Here is a 22,501-nt window from a genome sequence, read left to right on the forward strand (position 1 = left end):
CCAACAAACAAATCCCACAGTTGAACAACCGTGAATGTATTAACATGTATATGGGACCCCCTCTATATTTACTTTGCAGGTCAGGGAACGAGGGGAGCAACAAAAGCAATAAACAATGAACAATGTTCCCTCACGACCTATATAGTGAAAGTGATACCACTTCTATACTTTTACTCTTATTATTTCACACAGTATACGGCAACATCAACTTTTTTTCATTTGTATTTTTTATTCTGAAATTTTTTATATATTTTTATAAGTACAAAAGTCACTTTTATCAATTTATCATTTAAAACATATATGTTTCCTGAAAATCATTTAGTCGAATACACAATAATTCATTTAAGACAATAAAAACATTTTTGTCTACCGTGCAGAAAAAAACATACTTGAATACACCAATAAACTTCACCACACACAAACTCACTCATTCATACTACATTCGCTCCTTTCTCTGTGTCTGAGGGATCGCAGATAGACACGCGATTTTTTACGCAAGGTCGACGCGTTTCGGTGGTATGAAACCACCTTCCTCAGGACCTTCTGGCAGAAAAGACAGATACTCTTTGCACAAAAATAATCACTGCACGGTATGATATCTGTAACAATAAGAAAATATATATATTTGTAACATGCGTTTTTACAGATTTGTACAAATAAATTTATCTAGGAACCACACTTCCAGTTGCCCTGTGTAGTCATATCAGACCAACATTTCATTTTTTTTAAAAAAGATTCAATACTTTGTTACTGGCATAATTGGTGCATATCCAGTGTAACAACACCCTTCTTTAGCTTCATACAATTATAGTTTGTCGAGATGTCAAACAAATTTAAAAAGAGTCATAGAAAAAGAAGAGAAAAAGGAAGAAAGATCTCTTTGACTTCCTATTTAGCTGCACACCTTCCATTTTAGAAACTTAAATATGATTTATATACTAGAACTATGAGACTCAGATTCTACGCTAAATTCAAAAATTAGGTCTACAGAAATGATCATCTTTTCTTACCCGCAATTTTTAGAGTGGAAACCTGCTTCGGTCAGCTAGTCTCAACTTAAACACCCAAAATTCTTTAGGCGATCCTGCATTAGGTTAGAAATTGTTCTGTATAAATGCATACTAGTAAAAGATAGTGACAAATCAAAATGCTGATATACACTAAACCCAGCTTACCACGTATTAAAAACGCCTATTCCTTAATCTTATGTAGACCTCGGGTTTTTGTCTTGGGTTCTTCCTGTTTTTCAAAAGCCAAATTATTCTGTAAAGAACCAACAGTTTTCTCAGGACTATGTACAGTGAACTAAAGATTATTCATTAGAGAGAAAAACCATAATACTAACCTTTTTATCGCTCTCGTGTCCACAAAATTAGGGGCCTCCTTTTGTAACTATTGTGTTCCGATAGTTTTTTGGTTTTGGTCACGTCTATTTTGGATGTTTTATATCTGTAATTAACAGAATACCAAACGTTTAATTGATTATGTCCTAGGCTGCAGTCTATTTCTTAAATTCGGCTCAAGAATTTTTTAGCCTATAACTTCCCATGTATATCAGCATAATTTAATATACGCAAGTACTAGTTCCCCCCGTAAAACTGGTGTAAAAACATGGTGTCTTAATAAACTTGTCTTTTGCATTTTTCAGTTTCCGTGCCAACTTCTATTCTATGGTGTTCGAGAGTTTTTGCGCAGAGTATGTAGATCTGACGAAACCCAATACCACACTACACTCCCTCAACTCTGTTGGTCTGACCATTTTGCTGTTCCATTTCACATTAGAGTTTTTTCCCATCCCCTACAGCACAGCCGAATCTGACATCTAAAGTCAGAAACTGGTCTAAACTTAACCTCTCAGCACTAAATGAGCAGCTACTTAACACTAAGCCTACCTCTTTTCAACAGCTTGATCTCGTGCCGCTGAGTACCCACATTTGTCACCACTTCAAGGATCTTGTTATCACCTGTGTGTGCCGCTGGGTGCCCGCCTTGAGGCATCGTCCCAGGATTATCGTGAGTGCATGCCACGGACAGCTACAGCTGGGAGCTGCTGCGAGTCCGCCTGTCATCACTGTGGCTTCCTTGTGAGGCTGCCTTCCGTGCCCTTTTAAATCTCAGGTACATTGTGCATCACCGGGTCACGTGGACCCTGGCCTCAAACTAAGTTTGTTCTACAAACTTTTTGAGTGCCTTTAAAGCTTTTAAAGTGAATCTGTAATGTGGCTCCTTGAGCGCTTTTAGCCTCGTGTTTAGTCTATATAAAGATAACTATTTTTCTATAACTACTTGTGGTGTCCGTTTGTAGCGTCTCCTGCGTAAATGTGTATGGTCATAAATGCTTCACACACAGCCTCTGAGATAGGCCTGTCTGCTCGTGCTACGTTACCACAGCGTTGAGCAGGGGCTATTAAAGGGTGTAGCCCCCTTACTCTGAATTATGAAGAAGGATCCCTATTTGGACCTCGGCGCAGCCACTGCCAACTAGAGATCCCCATTTCTAACAGGAGGGTGTCACCCTCTTTTTAGGTTTCGCTTATGAGACATTTTGTTAACTTACAGTGAATTAGAGCCCGCCTATTGCTCGCCATTGGTTGGTTTCATTGTCACTCTCATTTCCTTGCTTCTCTTTGGTCAGCGTGTGTGGGGTTCACTTATTTGCGTTTGTCCCTCCCCTGGAGCATAGTCCAAGTACTGCTTCCTTCCCCAGCGACTGTCCTCTGCTATTAGCACGTTCATACTAGGCTACTCCATAAGAGTGCATGTGCTCGCAGGCCCTCCCACTTCCCTCCTGCATTGTGTTGCTTCTCCTGAGCCTCCCATCCACCTCTCATGTTGCATTGCTTCTACTGTCCCTCCCACTCACATCGTGTGATGTGTTGCTTCTCCCAACCCTCTGGTATTATATTGCTTCTCCCGTGTTCCTAGCCCCCTCTTTCACTTCCTTGTGATGTTTGTCCACTCCCTCCTCTTGATGTCTGAGTTGGCTAGTCCCCACCCACTGTAACAAAAACAAGCATTGGCACAGCCCATAGGTTTCGCCTTTGGGACCTTATAAGTGTTTAGTTATCCAGTACAATATCCTTGGTGCAACAACATGAACTGTTGCATGGCTAAACACTTATAAGATCCCAAAGGCGAGACCTATGGGCTATGCCAATGCTTGTTTTCCTTCTTATGATCCATTTTTCTAAATCCAGCAGTGGAGGGAAAGGAGAGATTTGTGGGATCATATTTATTTTTTACCCATATTTCAATTACAGGACATAAAGAATCCATCTTTGTGTTACCACTCATTCTGATATTCAGATTTTGTATTTCTGATTTTCAATAAAGTGGTGCTAATGTTTTTTGTCACAAATTACGCACTTTTGATGTGTTCCATTTTTCAGGACAGATTCCGCTTTTAGCCGTCATTCCTGATAACTCTTTCAAAAGAGCCACACCCTAAGGAGTCAAGAGATTTGTGGGAAGAACAAATACGATTTACGTTTCGTGGAGGAAATGTAATTTTTGGGGTACATAGCGACTCTCCCGACTAGATATGAGTAGCAGCATGCAGTGGATCATGTGCTGAAAGGAAAGGAAGGTTGAGGAGGATGACTAAAGCTTTCTTATGCCACTACTTAAAACGGTTAATGAACGAAAACTACTTTCTCTAATTTTATCAGGCCTACTGCACATTCTAAAGGTAACTTTCTAAATGGTTTAGTACTTGATTCATTCTTGTTGAGTTCAGCTAAAAACAACAGGGGTGTCTCCCTGCGGCTTGGTCCAGTAAATAGTGGCTCAAAGAGGCAGCAGGGCAGACTTTCTTTTGTTCGGATGTTCTGTGACAGCTTGGAAGCCCGAGGCCTACAAAACAAGCAGTCTGCATTTTTCAAGCACTTGTGCTTGTGGCGGCATCCACCTTGCAGGAGCGAGCGGCGCCGCACAGGGGCCATCTGTTTGTAATTAAAGTGGCCGTGCCGCTGCTCCCTCCCGCAAGGTGGATGCCGCCACAAGCACGAGTGCTTGAAAAGTAAAGACCGGGTCTGTCTATATCAGCCTCCAAAAAAGTGTACATCCTCTATTCATCTTAATGGAATCACTCTCCTAAACGCCTGACAATTGGCATTTTTGGGAGTTAAGAAGTTGCTAGGTATGAACTGTGAATTAGAGCAGCTGAGCTCTTCCTCCCAGCCAACCTCATCAACACATGTGGCCGCTCCCAAGCTTGCTCATACTACCCCCATTACACTCCTAGCATTCCTTTAAAAACATAGAATCTCAAAAGTCACACAATGCAAGGTGGACGTTCATGTTAGGAAAGCGACGCAGGTGAGTGACCTTATGTAAGTACCTCATGGCCACTGTTGTGCATGGCCATTTGTAATCATACCATTGCACATAAAGTAATACATGAAATGTACCTTATCTCATGAATGTGGATTTTTTCTGCACACAAACAGTTTTACACAACAAAAGCCTTAAAGTGTCACCATAGGATAACTAACTTAAAACATTAAAAAGTAACATACAGGGGGAGGAGCTTGGCAGGCATCCGAGATGGCCGCTTGAGCACAGCGCTCTCCGGACCCTCGCCGCTCCCGACATTTTATCCTGGCTGAATCCTGATTTCTTGCAAGAATTCGTGTAGGGGACGTTTGGCTGATTACCCTAGCACTTTTCAGAAATCGATTTGGATCTCGTATTCCTGAGATATGGTGCTCTGAACTTTTGGGCTCCGCCCTTGTGGTGCGCCCGGGACGGGGTGCGGTACTGTAGCCGTCCTGCAATTGAACAACAACGGCAGGAGATCTGGCCTTGTGGGTCCCCCCTTCCTAAGTTTCGGTTTCGATTCCGTTCCGACTTGGGCCACGGCTGTGGATGCCGTGTTGCGACTGAGACTTGGAGGCAGATCGGCTGTTGGGCTTTCATGTGACCTATTTGCTGGTTTGGCGACCTCTACCCGAGTTGTGCCCCCTTTTTCTGTACTTTTGATCCTGTACTTTGGGTGTCGGGCCCGTCGGACCTGGTGGCTTGTCCTGTGACGCATCTTCAAAATGGCGGGCAGAGGGGACAGAGAGACGCGCAAGACGAAAACACCTCTGCGCGGAGCTCCAGTTCAATCAAATGTCATGGACCGTTATACCCATTCTAAGGGGTCCCCCGGAGCTGCCCTGCCTGGTTCTAGTATTGCGTCTGAACGAATTTTGGAAGAGTCGGCGGAGCCCTCCTTACAGGATATCATGGGCGCCATCTCGGGTGTGAGAGAATCCATCGGCCTACAGTACGAGGCCTTGGCCCACAAACTTGACACCGTGGCTATTGAGGTGAATCTGATTCGTGCTGACCTCGGCAAGACGAATGAGAGGGTACAATCACTGGATATTAAATCCTCTAGCCTTACGAATGACGTCTCGGAGCTCCAAACAGAGATTGGAAATCTCCGTCGGGGGAACGACTTCATGACCCGTCGCCTGGAAGACTTTGAAAATAGGGCGCGTCGCTGCAATGTTCGCCTGGTTGGTGTACCGGAAAACCCTGAACCCCACTCGGTGGATCTCCTGGTTGAGGATCTGGTCTTGAACCATTTGGCCCCTTCTGGTCTCACAAAATTTTTCACGGTGGAACGTGCACATCGTGTTCCAGGGGGCAAAGTCAAGCCGGGAGCCCCGCCGAGACCCATTGTAGCGAAGCTTTTTCATTATAGAGACCGGGACGCTATCCTGCAGGCCTCGCGGGTGAAGGGCCCGGTGGCCTTTGAGAATGCTACGGTGAACTTTTACCCGGACTTTTCCCAACAGGTTCAGAGACAACGTATGGAGTTTCGTGGTGCCAAGAAACGTCTCCGGGATCGGGGCCTACGTTACGCCATGCTCTTTCCCACTAGACTCCGGGTTGAATACAATGAACGTACCCTTTTCTTTGATCGGCCAGATGCTGTTAATGACTGGCTGGACTCATTGCCTGACTGTCCTTCTGAGACAGACTCCGCCGCTCACCCTGGCGGTGCCGAAGGTGGTGTGGAGATCTAACTGTTCGGCTCTTATGTCTTATTTTGAATACATTCTCAGGAGTGTTGGCCGGCGTCCCTCTACATTGTGATCATTCTGTCTTTTCGTTTGTTATTTTTGTTCTTGCTGAGGTCGGGGGGTGGATGGAACGGAGACCTTTCCTCCTCCGGGGTCTTTGTGTAGAATAGGGGTTCTTGGGCGACAGGCACACTGCAGGTTGGGGTGGCTCTTTAGCTTTTTGCAGGGGTGCAGGGTGGGGGGTGTTTCTCTTCAGTTTGGGGGAGGGGGGTTGGGAAGTTTTTTCTTTTCTGTGTGTTGTTTTCAAGGCGAGTTGCTCCTGTGTTTGCTGCTGTTTCTGATGTCTAGCTCATGGACGAGGGGTCTTGGCTCGGGTGGTTGGGATGGGGGGTAGAGGGTTGAAATTTCTTTCCTGGAACGTTAATGGCCTGGGAGATCGTATTAAGCGCAGTGTGGTCTTAAAATGTATACGACGTTTGTCACCGGACATTGTTTTCATGCAAGAAACCCATTTGATTGGTAATGTTTGTTATGCGATGAATAGATGGGGCTACCGCCTTGTGGCGCACTCAGGGTTTACCTCCGGATCTAGGGGTGTGGGTATTCTTGTTCGAACCTCCCTCCCCCTGGCTATCGATGAGGTGATTCATGATGACCGTGGGAGATATACTGTCCTGGTGGGTAGATATGAAGGCCGCACCCTATCTCTCTTCAATGTTTATGTTCCCCCGGGTTTGCAGGCCTCTACTTTTACTGACTTGGGCCGTGTTCTGTTGGATCTCCCTGATAGCACTCTCTTTCTTGCCGGTGATTTTAATTCGGTGCTTTCCGGCCTTCACGATCGCCATCCCCCTAGAGATACCCCGCAGGCTCAGCAGTGGTTGGGTGGGTTTTTAGATACCTTTGGCCTTGTGGACTGCTGGCGACTGTTGCATCCTACTCAGCTCCAATACACCTTTCATTCTGGGGCCCATGGCAGTCTGTCCCGGCTGGATTATTTCCTGATGCCCGCAGCCCAATCATCGGCGGTTCGTGAGATTTTACACTTGCCGAGGGGTATTTCTGATCACTCGCCGCTCTGGCTTCGTTTCGAGGTTGGGGTAGAGGCGGCGGGCCGAGTGGCTCCCATTAACCCTTAGTATCTTTCCTCCCCTGAGACTCGTACCCTCTTGCTCAAGTCCATGGATGCATATTTCCTGGAAAATGAGGGGTCGGTCTCTTCGGCTGTGTCCCTGTGGGAAGCTTTTAAAACTGTGATTCGTGGACAGGCCCTTTCCTTGATTGTTGAAGTTAAGAGGGCAGGGAGGAAGGAGGTGGTGGACCTTGAGGGGGAGATCTCTGCTTTGGAGGACGAGTTGGAATCTGGTGTCACGCCTGACAAACTCCATGCCCTGGGTCTAAAACAGTTTGCATATAAATCTCTGGTCACTGACGCTGCAAAGGTGATGTTTCGTGAGCAGCAGGGCAGATTGTACGATGTGGGTGACAAGGCGGGCAAACTCCTAGCGTGGTTGGACAAGAAAGAAAGAGTTAATCGTGTGGTGCCCGTGATTCAGTCTGCGAGTGGTGAGAATGTGATTGATCCGACCGCCATTGTTGATCGTTTTGCAGAATATTTCCGTGTGGTATATGCTCCCGTGTCTGTGAGGGATGTTGCCGACTCCCGCCTTCTTCTGCGTGATATCACTTTGCCCTGTGTCACCGACTTGGACCGTATTGCTTTGGACTCCCCTTTTACGAATGATGAGATAGCCAATGCAGTTCGATCGCTCCGTTCGGGCAAAGCACTGGGCCCGAACGGTTTGCCTATTGAGTTGTACAAATTATGCCCCGATAAGGTGGCGCCGTATCTCCGCGCCATGTTTCTAGAATCTCGTGAGCGGAACATGCTTCCCTATGATCAGCGTCTGGGGACAATCGTCGTCATTCCCAAAGAGGGTAAACCGCGTGACCTCTGTTCCTCGTATAGGCCCATATCCCTATTAAATGTTGAACCTAAGGTGTTGGCTAAACTTTTGGCGACCCGTCTCCTTTCGGTTCTTGGGGAGTTGGTCCATCCGGATCAGTCTGGCTTTATCCCGCATCGCAACACTGCTCTGAATTTACGTCGCCTCCACGGCGCGCTGGCGAGGGCGGGGCTTTTGACTGAACCGGCCATTTTGGCGTCCCTGGATGCCTCCATGGCCTTTGATACTGTGGAGTGGCCCTATTTATGGGCGACACTTGAGAAATTTGGATTCGGGTGCGAGTTTATTAGCTGGGTTAGACTGTTGTACGCGGAACCTCTGGCGCAAGTTGTAGTGAACGGTAGAGTGTCGACCCCCTTCTCCTTGGGCAGGGGTACCCGTCAGGGTTGCCCCTTGTCCCCTCTGTTGTTCGCGCTCGCTCTTGAACCGTTGGCGGCCTGGCTCAGTTGGGAACCGTCCCTTAAAGGTATTCGATGGGCCCCGGACTTCGAAGACCGCGTCTCGCTTTATGCGGACGACATCCTCTTGTATCTTACTTCCCCTCGCAAGTCTTTATCTGTTTTATTTGACGTTCTTGCGTCCTTTGGTGCTAACTCAGGCCTCGTCATCAACTGGTCTAAATCCTGTGTATACGTTTTATCTGGTATCTTGCCTCCGTTGCCGAGTAGACTTCCTCTTCAGGTGGTCCGGGATGGTTTCAAATACTTGGGGGTTTTCGTTACCTTGGATCCGTCCCTTCGTTTTGATCGTAATCTCCTTCCCCCGTTGCTTAGGCTCCGTTTGGACGTTGCCCGCTGGCGCAAACTTCCCCTGTCTCCACTGGGTCGGGCGGCCCTGTTTAAGATGATGTCACTACCGCGGTTTCTCTACGCTCTCCAGAATTATTATGATCCTATCCCCAAGACCTATTTTCGGGAGATTGAGAGCCTTCAGAGGCAACTTATTTGGGATGGGCGACCGCGCATTGCTCTCGCGAAACTTTCTATCCCGTGGTACGATGGGGGCATGGCGCTCCCCGATATTAAGAGATACTACTGGGCTTCCCATCTGTCCGCTATTAATCACGCTATGTTCTCTCCGGGTCGTAATCCGGCGTTTGAGATGGATAAACTTCAGCTTCCGGGAGGTGACTTTAATAGAGTGCTCTATTCTCGCTCCGCTGGGCGCCATCTTGTGGGACCTACTTTGACTGCTTTGACGGTGTGGCGTGCTGCGAATGTGAGCCTGGGCTGGGAGGATCGCTTGACGTTGGCGACGCCTCTTTATGCTTCAGAACGTCTGGGCGGTCTTTGGTCTTCCAAGGGTTTTGACCGTTGGGACTTGATTGGGATCTCTAAAGTGGGGGATGTATATTCTAAGGGTTCTGTGCGCCCGTTTCAGGCCCTCCAGGCTGACTATGTTGGTCAGTACAAATAAGAATGGTCTGAGTGTAACAAATGTACTATACATATACATACAAATTCAAATATAACCATGTTCACCTAGAAAGTTTTAACAAATCAAAAGAAACAATTTAATTTTTTGTATTTCTTTCCGGCGTTTTATTCAATCATTACCAAAGTTGTGTTGAGCAATTTATGTTAAAGACATGTAATTGTTTCGTCATTACATTCTGTATTCGGAATCGGTGCTCTCAGTGAAAAGGGAAGGGTAGGTGAGTACGTGAGGGGGACAGAGTAAAGGTGTTGTGACATAAATAGTTGCATCCAAGTTAAAAATGAAAAAAACCTCTACAACCAAGCTAATGGGCAAAGGTTCCCAGTTTTACATCACACATAGATTTATGAGAATATATCTCTTAATTGGCTCCTATGGTGTGTCAAGGAAAAACAGCGATTCCGAATACAGAATGTAATGACGAAACAATTACATGTCTTTAACATAAATTGCTCAACACAACTTTGGTAATGATTGAATAAAACGCCGGAAAGAAATACAAAAAATTAAATTGTTTCTTTTGATTTGTTAAAACTTTCTAGGTGAACATGGTTATATTTGAATTTGTATGTATATGTATAGTACATTTGTTACACTCAGACCATTCTTATTTGTACTGACCAACTGACCCAGGTCCTGAGTTTTAAGGGCTAACCCCTTTCATACTCACACTCCAGGCTGACTATGGCCTGAGTAGTCGGGAATTCTTTCGTTATTTACAGATCAGGCACGCTTTGGTTTCGGTGTTTGCTCCTGGTGAGATTCCGCCTGACTCTTCCCCACTTGAAGACCGTATCCTTGACGGACATCTTCCTGATAGCACTATCTCCCTGATCTATAAAAAGTTGATCAACAATCGGACTGACTTATTGGCCCGACTTCGGGAACAGTGGATGGGAGATGGGTTGGAACTTGATGATGAGGATTGGCAATCGGCCCTCTCCTCTCCGAAGGAGGTGGCTATACCGGCTCGACTCCGTCTGGTCCAATTGAAGATCCTTCATCGGGTGTACGTGACGGGACCGCGACTGATGGTGATGGGCTTTTCCTCTGATGGACTGTGTAAGCGTGGATGTGGTTTGCGTGCTACTTTCCTGCATATTCTTTGGGAGTGCCCGATGGTGGCTGCTTATTGGGTGGCCGTGCTTGATCTGATGACTGAGGTGACGGGGATATCCTTGCGACCGGAACCTCGTCGCTGTCTTTTGAATGTTTGGGAGCCCACGGACTATTCGGTGGCACAGACTAGATGGGCCACCCTGGGCTATATGATTGCGAAGCGAGATATTGCGCAACTCTGGGGGGCCTCCAGGCCCCCTGCCCTCGCGCAATGGGAGGATAATATGGATTGGTCCATGTTCCGTGAGAAAACTGTTTATGTGGCCAGGGGTAGACCCAGGGCATGGGTGAAGGTATGGGGTCAATGGAACGAATACCGTGGCGACATTTGTACTCCTCCCCTTGTGGACACTATCGAGATTACCCTATCTCCCTAGGCTAGCGTTCCCGGAATCTTCATATAGGGACTGAGCTGGTGTCACCGGCTCTTCCCCCCCTTCTTCTTCCTGATCTCTGCCCCCCTCCCCCCCCCCCCCCGCTCCATACTCCTTAGTGCTTAGGATATTATTACCGCACCTCCGCTGCTGTCCCCCCCTTGCGTCCCTTGGGCTGACCTTCAGTGATACACTCTCGCCTTTTTGTATGTTTGTTCTTTCATATATATAAAACCTGTTTTGGTCCTGTAATTAATGTGGAATATTGCATTGTTGATTGACGGTTACCTCTGCGGGCTTATGTGATATGTGTCTACTCCTTTTTAGCGGCTGGCCCGTGTGGTTGTAGGCCCATCCTTGTACGTTTCTGCTTGCTCAAATAAAGGTTTTAAAAAAAAAAAAAAAAAAAAAAAAAAAAAAGTAACATACAAACATACCAGAATCCAGCCCTGCCAAGGATCATGCATCGGTTGTTAGACTAACGCATTCCAGTGCGGTGATCCACATCACCGCACTGAAATGCCAAGTCACGCATAATAGCGCCAAGCGCTTCCTCAGCTGTGAAGCTAGAGCGCTATTAGCACCACCGGTAAAAAAACCTGTCTGGCTCCGGGCTGCTTGCAAGCAGACGTTGGGGCTGGCTCAGCTTGTGTCTTTTCTTAAGCAGTTTGTTGCAAAAAAATGTAGCATTATTCAATCTCGCCTGCCGCAGCATTAACTGACGTCAGGATTTGACTCGGACAAGTTTAACCAATAAGAAGCGCCGCACGGCCTCATGTAGCGTGGGTAGACAGTGACGTTAGCTGCCTCACACTCCGTGTTGAGGACTGGTCGCAAGGCCTAATTATGCTGCGAGAACTTGCCGCAACCGGACACACACCGTGGCCGGAGGGCTGCTGCACTACAGTCTAGCAGCCATGTAAATGATGGGGCCGGAGCGAGTCATGCACCCACTGCCGCTGATGCCAGGAGCAGAAAGTAGTTGCAGCAGGCCGGCCCTTTCCGCTGATGGCGCTGCCTGCTACAGCGTACTAGTAAGTGTCTGTGTGTCACAAGATTATCTCCAATCCTTCTCCAGTTATTTTTAGCACGTCTCATACTGAGCAAGTAAAGTTGCGGCAGCTGAACCTGAGGCCTCAAAGCCTGTAGCTCCACTGTGACCATTATGGGCTGAGTATACTCAAGCTGCTGCTGGTGCCGCACAGGCTGTGGGGCTGGGGCAGAGGCACTGCACTGCACCTACTCGAAAATCGTTTGCGGAAGTGACAAGCCACTTCTCATTTGTAAGACACATTTGATGCCCTATATCCCCGTTTACAGGGGTGGGGGTCCTCATCATCAGGCAGAACTGTAATCCTAGGTAACGTTGGGACATGTTCTGCAGTGACGTGCCTGCAATGCCACACCCAGAGAAGGTGACACAGAGCAACCCTATGCTTTGTAGTCTACGGGGCCTTGTCTGTAGGTGGTCGTGCTCCTTGCAAAGCCATATGTCTGAACACCGTCCGTCCAAGCCTAAGAGCAGACCTTCCTCAGTCTGCAACCCTGTGATCCCCCAGTATGGCCTCAGTTTGAAGATTATTACAGCTATCGCCTGGCTCAACCGGTCCCTGCTGTCATGTCTGGTCAGCATCGGTGTTCGCAGTTACCGAGTGTAAGGTACAGGCACAGTTCACTTAAAGTTGCATTAAAAATTATACCGCACACACATTAAAAATGAAAGACAAGCGAAACTTAAATAATCAGAAGGAAATTAATTTTTTTACATTACGAACTCCTGATCTTTTTCGTTTCTAAATGTTTTCATCACATCCACCATACTACATAGAAGAGTTAAAGAAAATTAGCATTATTTTGTTTCTATTTTGTTTTACATCTGCAATATTTTGTAATTCAGAATATTGTGTATTTTTACAGGAGCTACAGTCAAATGCCCTGTTCTTATTGGCGTTTCTCTCTCTGTACTTTCAGTTGAAGTTTTTAATAACACTAATGTGCACTCTGGTATTGTTGCGAGCATGGAAGCTGATATTTCCTACCAGATACAAGTGGCATGTATGGGGGGAAGGTCTCTCTATGTGTCGTGTTGGTTAGTATCCTTCCATTTCTAGTGTATTGTAGCAGTTCTAAGATCTTTTTAGAGTTTCTTGTTGCTCAGATGGCTTTAACTTCTAATATGTGTATGTTTCAATCGTCTTCATTACTTGATTTTGCTCGCGAGAAAGTGTCACTCATAGTCATTCAAATATCACTCATAATTACAATGAAATTATGAAAATGTCACACATAGCAATATGAAACCTTGGCAGCTATAAGAATGATCAGGCGCTCTCCTCACCTAGAGGAGGGGCGCACACAATTCAAACACGTCGTGCACAAACAACCCAACCGTGCCGTCCTCTTTCCTTTGTTATTAACACGCGCAAGACGCCCGGTAGCTAGTTACATTGTACGCATGCGCGCCAGAAGGACCGCACGCATGCGCGCCAGAAGGTCGAAACGCTGACGCTGCGAAGAACGTGAAAACAACATAACCACGGCACATGCGTTCTGTTGCCATGGTGAAGTTGATTTTTAAATGACACCGGAAGTGATGTCGATACATGAGCGAGTGCTGCCCGGGCTCTTTGAAAACGTATGTGCTGGGAAGACTGACAGCCACGGAGCGCTGCTTCACTGCACACGGAAGAGCATGGTAGACGATGGGTGAACGAAGGCTATGAGGGGTCGCAGGGAGACACCCTTAATTGGCTTGTTTGCAAAAGGTATTTTTTATATATTATATATATTAACCTTTCATTTTAGTAAACGTTACGTTAACAAGCGGCGAACGGCTTTAGGGGTGGCTGGCTTCCCCCTCCTGAAATGGTGGTTATGTCTGGCACTGCTCCGAAATCGGGTGCAAGGGACTGGTGCTTAACGCCTAGCAAGCGTTGTCGCAGGTGCCTGATGTCACCCGCTGGAGGGTTTAAAGGGATGGCAGGACAGAGCGCGCCAAGTACGCCTAACCTTCCATCCAGTGGTGTTACTTATTTTTTTTATTTATTATATTTAAATTAAGCGTTTTTGTATAGCGCGGACTTTACCCGAAGGTGTCAGAGCGCTTCACAATAGGAACAGTACTGATACATGAGGAGAAAATTACAAGTGAACAAATTACAAAAGCAAACTTTAAGTTACATGAGGCAATAGTGACAATTGTGAGCAAATAAAATACAAGAGGTAGCAAAGGTACATTACAGGAGGAAAAAGTGACGTGTGCAGGTTACACAAGCGTACAAAGTACAAGTAGAGGTATAGTACTGCAATAAATGGCAGACACTCAAGCACAAGAACAAACGTTATTGTATGCAATGGTGGCACTTGTGCAAGTATCTAAAGCAAACACAATGTAAGAGGTAGCAAACAGTGTGTTACAAGAGAAAAGTGACGTGTGCATGTTACAAAAGAGTACCAAACACAAGTAGAAGGATATTACTGCAATAAATGGCAGACACTCAAATCACAAGAACACACTGGGAAGGCACTTATAGGAAGGCGTATGGGTACGTACTCAAGTCGTACTATATACTAATATCACATACGCACATTTCAAACCCACCCCACCAGTTTTTGTTTATCGAGACATTCGCATTCTGGAACATCTGATTCCAAGACACTACTTTTTGCACATTAAAGGCTGGATTACAGGTACCAGGATGCAATGCGTGTAAAGGACAGGTTGAGTGTGCTGGCAGTACAACAGCAAATCGCTGCTTTCAGATTATGAATCCTCACAAACCCCATTGCATAATTAGCATTTTATGACTACTGCAGCTATGCCGTAAAATATTTTTTATATTTTATATTATATATATATTTCTTTGTTTCCTGATTACATTATACTGTCTATTGACTGAAGTCTTTAGGCACCATGGCATTCTATTTATGGCCTCAAGGCAGGACAGACACCATACTTCACCGTACGTACCCCTGCCACCTGCAGATGGGGAGGTTAGAGTGCATGGACCACTGGCTCAGCTTGTGAGTGTACTACAGGGCCACTGGCCTTATGCAACAAGGGAAGACCGAATTATGTAGTAGGGTTGAGCAAATTCACCAAGAAAAGGCAAGTTTTACCAGTATTCATCACGTGCTGCTGAGCAAAAAGCGATGGTGAACTAAACAAGCATTTGCAATGCAATCAGTCTTGCCTTTTGAACCTTATATGTATTTAGCTATGCAGGTCATTAGCCTGGGTGCTGAAACATCTACTGTGCTTTAACATGGAGGTAAAGTTAGCACCAAACTTCGGAACAAGCCAGGTATGGGAACACCTCAAGAGAAATACTGTCTATCAGCAGGAAATTGTATCGTCCAAAGCACTGTTTTTAATTCAAAATCTCCCCCTTGGTAGTCATATCACTGAAAATACAAGATTTGAAAAAAATATTATTGTTCGTGATTGCTCGTTGAATTCAAGTTTCTGTGGCCTCGAATCTAGGGAATGCTAAAGTGATTCTGGTATTTTACTGACTTCTGCAGGTCGCTTTCTATCAAGAAAGGTAAACAGAGGCAGTTGCTAGAAAAATAAAACAATAAAATCCCTAAGCAGAAAGCAATTCTGGTATTTTACTGACCTCTACTGGTCGTTTTCTATCAAGACAGCTAATTACAGGCAGTTGAGCAAGCAAAAAGCAATTCTGATATTTTACTGACCTCTACAGGTCGTTTTCTTTCAAGACAGTTAAACCGAAGGCAGTTGAACAGAAAAAAGTACCAAAGCTAAGGCAGAAGCAGACAAGTCCTAGGGCTGATCTCCAGATCCCACAATGTACCTACAGCGGATCTTTCAGACAGCGCTGTCTAGGCTCAACTAAAAATGGGTGGGTTGAGATGGGAATGGAGGAGACTGTTTGAGAAATATTTAGAGGAAGGTTGGCCATAGTAAAGAGCATTGGCCTTTAGTTGCACTTTTGTTCTTCGTGGCTCGAGGAGAGTTGTCAATTGAGATGGTTGTACCATCTGGCAGAAAGAACTGCATTCCACCTGCTGGTATGCATAGTTTTTCATGTGATATGGCCTATGGTAGCCATTTGTTTAGGAGAAATGCTCTGACCAAGCAAAGATTAAGAGAGTGATACCGGAAGCCTAGAATAGATGGGGAAGATGGCAGAGTGGGTGAAGAGCTGCGTAGAGTTGGTGAATGCTGAAAGGAAGTTGATGGCAATAAACCACCTTTGACTGATGTGAGCCTGGCATGTAAGGTGTGGGAATGGGCTTTATCTACATATTATCAGACTCCTCTTTGATTTGCAATTTGAAAGGCAATGTTTTTTTGTAGTGGCTGATGTATCTATTATAACTGGTACAGGTGAAGTTGTGAGAGATCTATCCAGAATGCACGTTTTTTAAACTTCTAATATTTGATGAACAACTACCTCATTCCATTAAATTATTACACGTCTATATAACTAATGATATCATGGCATCATTAAACATTTTGAGCATGTAGCTGTTTAGTGAGATCTATTTTTAAAAGATACTTTACATTTTCACATCTCGCTCCTAATCTATAAATTAATCTATACATTTGTTGAGTTATTTTTAAGAGAGAGGGACCAAGCAGCTAAAATTCTGATGGATAATGGCTACGTTTTTATTATTGGAAGACATTAAAGTCTATGGTTTTCGGTATAGCAGGGTAACAAGTAGAGCATATGAATTTCCTTAAAAGTTGCTATAAAAGTGCCTGTAGGCAAAAGGTCGATGTTACTAAAGTGGCTGACGAAATGCTAAGCGTGTATAAGAGCACCCAGAATGATGTCAGTGGATGACAACTTTTTCGTGTTCCGTCCATGAAGAGTAAAGTTTGACAGCCTCAAAGAGATGAGCAAGACTGAATATAGAGGCGAAATGATTAATATAATAAAGAAAGAAGGGAGTGATAATTGTCCAGGCAATGCAATTAAAGCGCAACTGCATGCCGGCGCATGAACAATCCCAACGGTGGTTATTTTCGTACAACATTTTCAGAACTGGAATATCATCAAAGAGTCTTCGTTTGTAAAAACAGCAGAAAATGGCACTTAGATTGCAAGCGAGAATAGAGTGACGAACTGGAGGCTGGGCTAAAAGACGAGGTGGATGTTTGTGAAGACACCCATATTGAGAGCAATGTTCCCTCTAATTTGTTTCTCTCTGTGTGCAGCAACGTAAGGTCTCTGTGTGCTGCAGCCAAGGCTATGTGAACCCAAAACCTGACCACGCGTTGGGGCAGCGACTAATATCATATAACAAAAATATAGGCATTAGGACGGGGAGGGCAAGTAGGGGGTATGTAATTTAGGGTGGGGTGGTCGGAGTAGTGGCGACCTTAGCCACGCAAACCCCTTCACCATTCATGCCTTTGCCACGAAAATGCATGGCAAATGAATGCGCGGTTAAGACACATTTGTGGTTCGGGCTGAGTGGTAGAAGTGTGGTTTAGCCACGCATATCTTTATCATACAACCAGTCAAAGTGCATTAAAAACAAGCATTTACAATGCAATGGTTTCGCCTTTGGAAAAGTTAGAGCTATTGGCATTGTAAATGACAACATTTGTATTTATGTGTTGGTTTTGAAAACAGATAAATAAATGGCATTGTCATTTACATTGCCAATAGCTGGCTATTCTGAACAAACCATTGGTATCCGGCCTGGCACTGAAACGAAAACAACTCCCAGAATACCTTAAATAGCTAAATGAAACCTCAGAAGTAGAAACATTATGTCCTGACTACACGAGAGAGGCTGCAATTGTAACTGCGAGGGCCAAATACCACTGAACTGGGAAGAAGACGGTGTACAACTATAGTGGAGGAATAACAACCTCGTACACTACTGCATACCACTGTGCTTTGGATCCAGGAACACCACAGGCCCAGGTTTGGACGCTACTTCAGAAATGCCACAGCACAGAAAGAATAACATTACCTAATGTACTTGCGTAATGTAGTTGGTGCTCATGTAAAGCACTCCAATACCTACTTTTGCGTTATTTAAAACTGCCCAGAAATAGAAGCGGGGTTGAAGTCCTGGCAACGTGTTACAAATGCAGTTCATTAAAAAACTTTTTTCTTGTTATTGAGGCCGCAGAAACAGCCAGTCTCGAGGAGCAGCGTCCAGCATGGGGAGTAACTGTGACGGTGAGTACGCTGTATTCTGGGTTAGTTCTTTAGATGCTTACCGTGCCGCGAGAGCGGGGACGGGGCTTCATGATAGGAGAATAAAGACTCTGCAATGGACAGAGGCTGGTAATCTATAAGAGCGGCATACGTGGCATTGTGTGAGGAGTTGGGCACGAGGTGAGACATACCCTCCTATCTGAAATGAAAGAAGAGGTAAAATGACCGTGCCTCCAGGAATGAAGAGAGATGGAGGCAGACCTTGCTATCAGTAATGAAGGAAGAGAGACCCTGCTACCTCTAATGAAGGAAGAGAGACCCTGCTACCTCTAATGAAGGGAGAGGGAGACAGACACCGCTACCACTACCCCTCACGATAGAAGAGAGAGGCAGGCATCACTTACGAAGGAGGTGGAATGCAGAATCTTTTACAGCATACGAAAACGAAGGAGGGCGATGAAGACCCTGCTATTAATAATAAAGGAATTGGGGACCCACCCCACTAATGTTAACCTGCAATACAGGTCAGTAATTACATATTCATCTTCTGCGGGTCATAACATTGAGCCCTGCAAGGCCAACTCCGATTCCTATGCTTCGGAGGTGGGTACAATGAGCACCATTGAATTGGGCAGTAGTAACACCTGTTGTTTACAGCATCTAGAAACAACAGCATTGAAACTTTATGTAAGAAGTTATCATTGCTAATAAAAGATGAGGAGGGCCTTCTACCACTGACACAAGAACAGGAAACAGGAAAATAAAAAAAAACGGAAAACTGACCCACTGACTATTGGGCAGGATGCAGGCCACACTACACTACAGACAGGAAGTCAAGCACAGCCTGCTCCAATAATGAAAGATGGAATAAGACGGAAACACCAGCGATGGACAGAGGAAGTAAGGCCACCCTGGTGGTCCATAATGTTATAACATGGTCTGCTACGAACCATAATGTACACTGTGTTCTTTCTTAGAAGCCCAAACTCATTCAGTGAGCTCTTGCTTTCCCCTCCCCTCTCCGCTTAAGGGTCATTGTGCACAACCATCTAATCTGCGTGTGAATTAGCAGCCTCATATGCTGCAACAAATAAACTGAAATACTATGGTAGAATGTACGCCATAGAAATAGGTCTAACATAACATAAACGTGCAGTGACTGACTCTCGGGAATGTATCAGCTCACTGCACACTTCTCGATGTGTACATGTCGTTTTTATTTTCAACATTATCATATGCACCCGGGGGTATGAATTCACTTTATCGACCTTGTCATTAGAGATGGGCGTACAAATCATTGCAGCTGGTGTATTTATCCACTCAACAAGCGCTCTTTCTTGTTGCTCTGACCAACAATGAGTTATGTTAAACAGGGGCCGACAATGTCACGGACCATCGCGATTAAACAAAAACATTAAAAAATTAATTTCCCAAAAATACTCTATACGTGCTTTTATCCGAATTGCATCAGAGATACATATCAGGTGTACATTGAACAAAGGGGTTGAATCAAGAACTGCACGTGAATGTGGCTTAACGGCGAGAGCGGCGACTTTGACGCTGGGAAACCGGGTTCGAGTCTGGCGGGAGGCTCAAACATCCTGTGATTCTGGGCAAATCTCCCCGAGCCTAAAAACGAATGTGTCCGTCTGTAACGTATCTGGTGCTCACGTAAAGCGCTCTGATACTTTCGGGTCGAGTTCACGCTATATAAAAAACATAAATCGAACATTCTGAGGTTTAAAATAAAAACTCTTTTCTCAAGCCCACTCGTGAGTTAACATGGTGCGTAGGGAACGTTTCATGTTCCTTCTTCGTAACTTGGGCGGGGGGGTGGGGGATGTTATGACTTCAATTTATTTGGGAAGAGATGAGGAAAGAGCTGATGACCCCCTACAGGGAACAGTTTGGTGCTGTAATTGTTCCAATTGCCTTTACAAAGTGCTTACTGCCCCTGACGAAGCGCGTGATTGGTTCTCGCACAGGATCGATTAGCACGTCGGGTGATCCGCCTCTTTCTAAACGACCATTTTCTCCCATCTGCAGATGTAACCGTTTCTTCAGGAAGTGCTCCATTCACGAAGGCGCCGTCCCAGCAGGAGTGTCGGCTCAGGACAAAGGGCGCCCAAAGGCAGACAGATAAGCGCCATTTACCGTTAAGCACTGCGAATTAACTGTTCCTGGTCCAAACAAGCACCTACGAGGACAGGGGGGGGGGGCGGGAGATGACACGAACGGCGGGAGAGGACACGGACGGGGGGAGGGAGACGGGAAACGTGCACAGGACAGCGAGGGGAGGGGGGACGGCGGGAGGAGGGACACGGAGGAAGGCAGGACAGCAGCAAGCACGGCCCGGCCGGACCAGATTCGGGGGCGTTCCCGGCTGACGTCGCGTGACGTCAGCAAAAGCCAAAGAATCTCGGGAACGCCCCCGAATCTGGTCCGGCATTGACGGACAGGCCCCTCGTCCAATGGCTAGGCTCCATTTATGGAGCCAGCCAATGAATGACGAGGGCCGACCCAAAGCCACACTACAGTTCTCATAAGATTTCTCCTGCGCAAAAGCTGCTTGCGCAGCTTTTTGCAGTCGAAACCTAAAAAAAGTATGGGAACTGTGATGCTGTGTGAAAGGGGGCAGGGTGAGTGAGGTTATGGGCGAAGCTAAAAAAACAAAATATTCTGTAACTTTTCACAGTCTTTATCTTCCGGTAACTACATATAAAATAACAAACAGCTTAAATGAAAAATAATTTTAATCGGTGAGCGATACACTATTGTAGACTATAAAATATCTATTAGTTAATGCATTGCACCAAATCTTGGTTGATGCGTTGGAGAATGGTGACTTGTGTATGTTTAGTGCTACAAGGTCCCAGTCTGTGACAGAAAGCACTGTGAACATATAAGTCATTATGTTGAACTTGCATTACACACGATATAAGACCGGCTGCTAAAAAATGCGCTAAAATGTTTACGATAAAAAATGTTTCCAAAATATAGGTTTTTGGCGGCTATACGTAGGACAGTTTTTGTTTTTTTAATGATTTTTTTTTAAAAGCACACACTTCACATCTTCGCTGGTAGCTAGCTTCCTTACAATACCTCTCAAAATTAATAAATGTGTGTCACCAGGAAGCTTCAAGTGATACCATCAGTTAAAGCCAACACGGATTTCCAGAATCTATTTACAATTGCCGATTGGGCATTTGTGCACATTTACATTTCTTTGCCACTTCTTTCTTAATACTTCACTTGCCAAGAAGGCTTATTTAGCTGTCTGCTCCTCCTTGGGTTTCACAGCTCAGGAGGCTCCTGGAATAGCACTTCAGCGGAAGCTTTTCAACTCCTGTTAACCGTTTACCTTTGACAAAAACTAGCAGAACTGATGTCCTAAAATTAAAAAGGTAATGGCAGGCTGTGGCCCTCAGACACAACACCCCCCATCACTCCTCTGCTCTAAGGCCAAGTAAAAATCTGTCTCTGTTTATGATCCCTGAATGGGAAATGCTAGGCTTTCTTTTCAACCCTCAGCCTCCTCCTGTTAAAAAAAGAAACGGAGCAGGTCTACAAACACGGCGTGTGCTTTCAGATGATTCTGAAAGCACACATCATGTTTGTAGAATGCTGCATTCCTTTTGTTAATAGAGCACTGCTGCGGGTGATTGTGTGCCTTTGAGAACATGTTCATGTTAATTGCACTGCAATTAACATGAACACTTTCTCAAAGGCACCCAATCACCCCGCAGCTGGCTCTATTAACCAAAGGAATGCAGCAAGTGCAGGAGCCACTTGCTGCTGAATGTGTGCCGCTCTTTACCTGCACGGTCTCTCGCAGGATCTGTGCTAGATAAAAGAAACTATGTGCTCAGGGGAACATAGGTGCGTGCATCTTACAGGGAACCCTGGTTAAAAGCGAAAGTACGTTTTAAGGGGCGGATCAAAACTGAAACAATTAGACCCAGTTTTTTGAAGAGATAATGTATAATAATAATTACTACTAGGTTTTGCATCTTCAGTTTTCTATGTGACTAGGGTTGTTTTTAGTTGAAATAAAATTTCTGTAAGACAGGGGTGTTTTCCATTTTGCGTTACAGTGTTTGTATTGTGTTAAGGAAAGGTGGACTATTGTGTATAGAATATGACATTCTATGCTGGGAAGGCAATGTCTACTGCATGTCTCAGTCAAGCGTGCAACCTTAGTTAAAGTTCCCTTTACAATGAGTCCCTATGTACTTTTTCCGCATCAATGCACAGGACAATAATGGATACATGCTGAGCATCTGTAGCAAAATGAAATGAGACTTGGAACGAGGACCTATGGTCTGGAGGCGCACACCTCCTTTTCTGAGTGAGTGGCTATTGTATCTCACAGGACAGAGAACAGGCAGTTGTGGTAGCAAAAGTTTACAGTTGAAGCAGCAGGCTGTTTTACTGGTAAATCT

General features: G+C 45.3%; 1 protein-coding gene and 1 long non-coding RNA gene across 5 annotated transcripts in view; one reads left to right on the top strand and one right to left on the bottom strand.

Moving 5' to 3' along the window:
* Positions 1–822: 822 nt before the first annotated feature.
* LOC144753961 (uncharacterized) lies at positions 823–13,327 on the bottom strand. The gene is made up of 3 exons (XR_013594614.1): positions 13,250–13,327; positions 1,346–1,449; positions 823–1,263 (listed from the first exon to the last, which is right to left on the bottom strand). It is a non-coding gene; the product is annotated as an uncharacterized LOC144753961 (long non-coding RNA).
* Positions 13,328–13,487: 160 nt separating this feature from the next.
* LOC144756238 (histone H3-like centromeric protein A) overlaps positions 13,488–22,501 on the top strand; it is a 198,691-nt gene continuing 189,677 nt past the window's right edge. For 2 of the 4 annotated variants that reach the window (XR_013595106.1, XR_013595105.1), the window contains exon 1: positions 13,532–13,676. The gene's annotated coding sequence lies outside the window, so the exon portion shown is untranslated. Of the gene's footprint in view, positions 13,677–22,501 lie in introns of all 4 variants that reach the window. The other 2 variants (XM_078645865.1, XM_078645864.1) reach the window with 2 other exon arrangements.

The sequence above is a fragment of the Lissotriton helveticus genome, chromosome 5_1 (assembly GCF_964261635.1).
Source record: "Lissotriton helveticus chromosome 5_1, aLisHel1.1, whole genome shotgun sequence".
Classification (NCBI taxonomy): domain Eukaryota; kingdom Metazoa; phylum Chordata; class Amphibia; order Caudata; family Salamandridae; genus Lissotriton; species Lissotriton helveticus.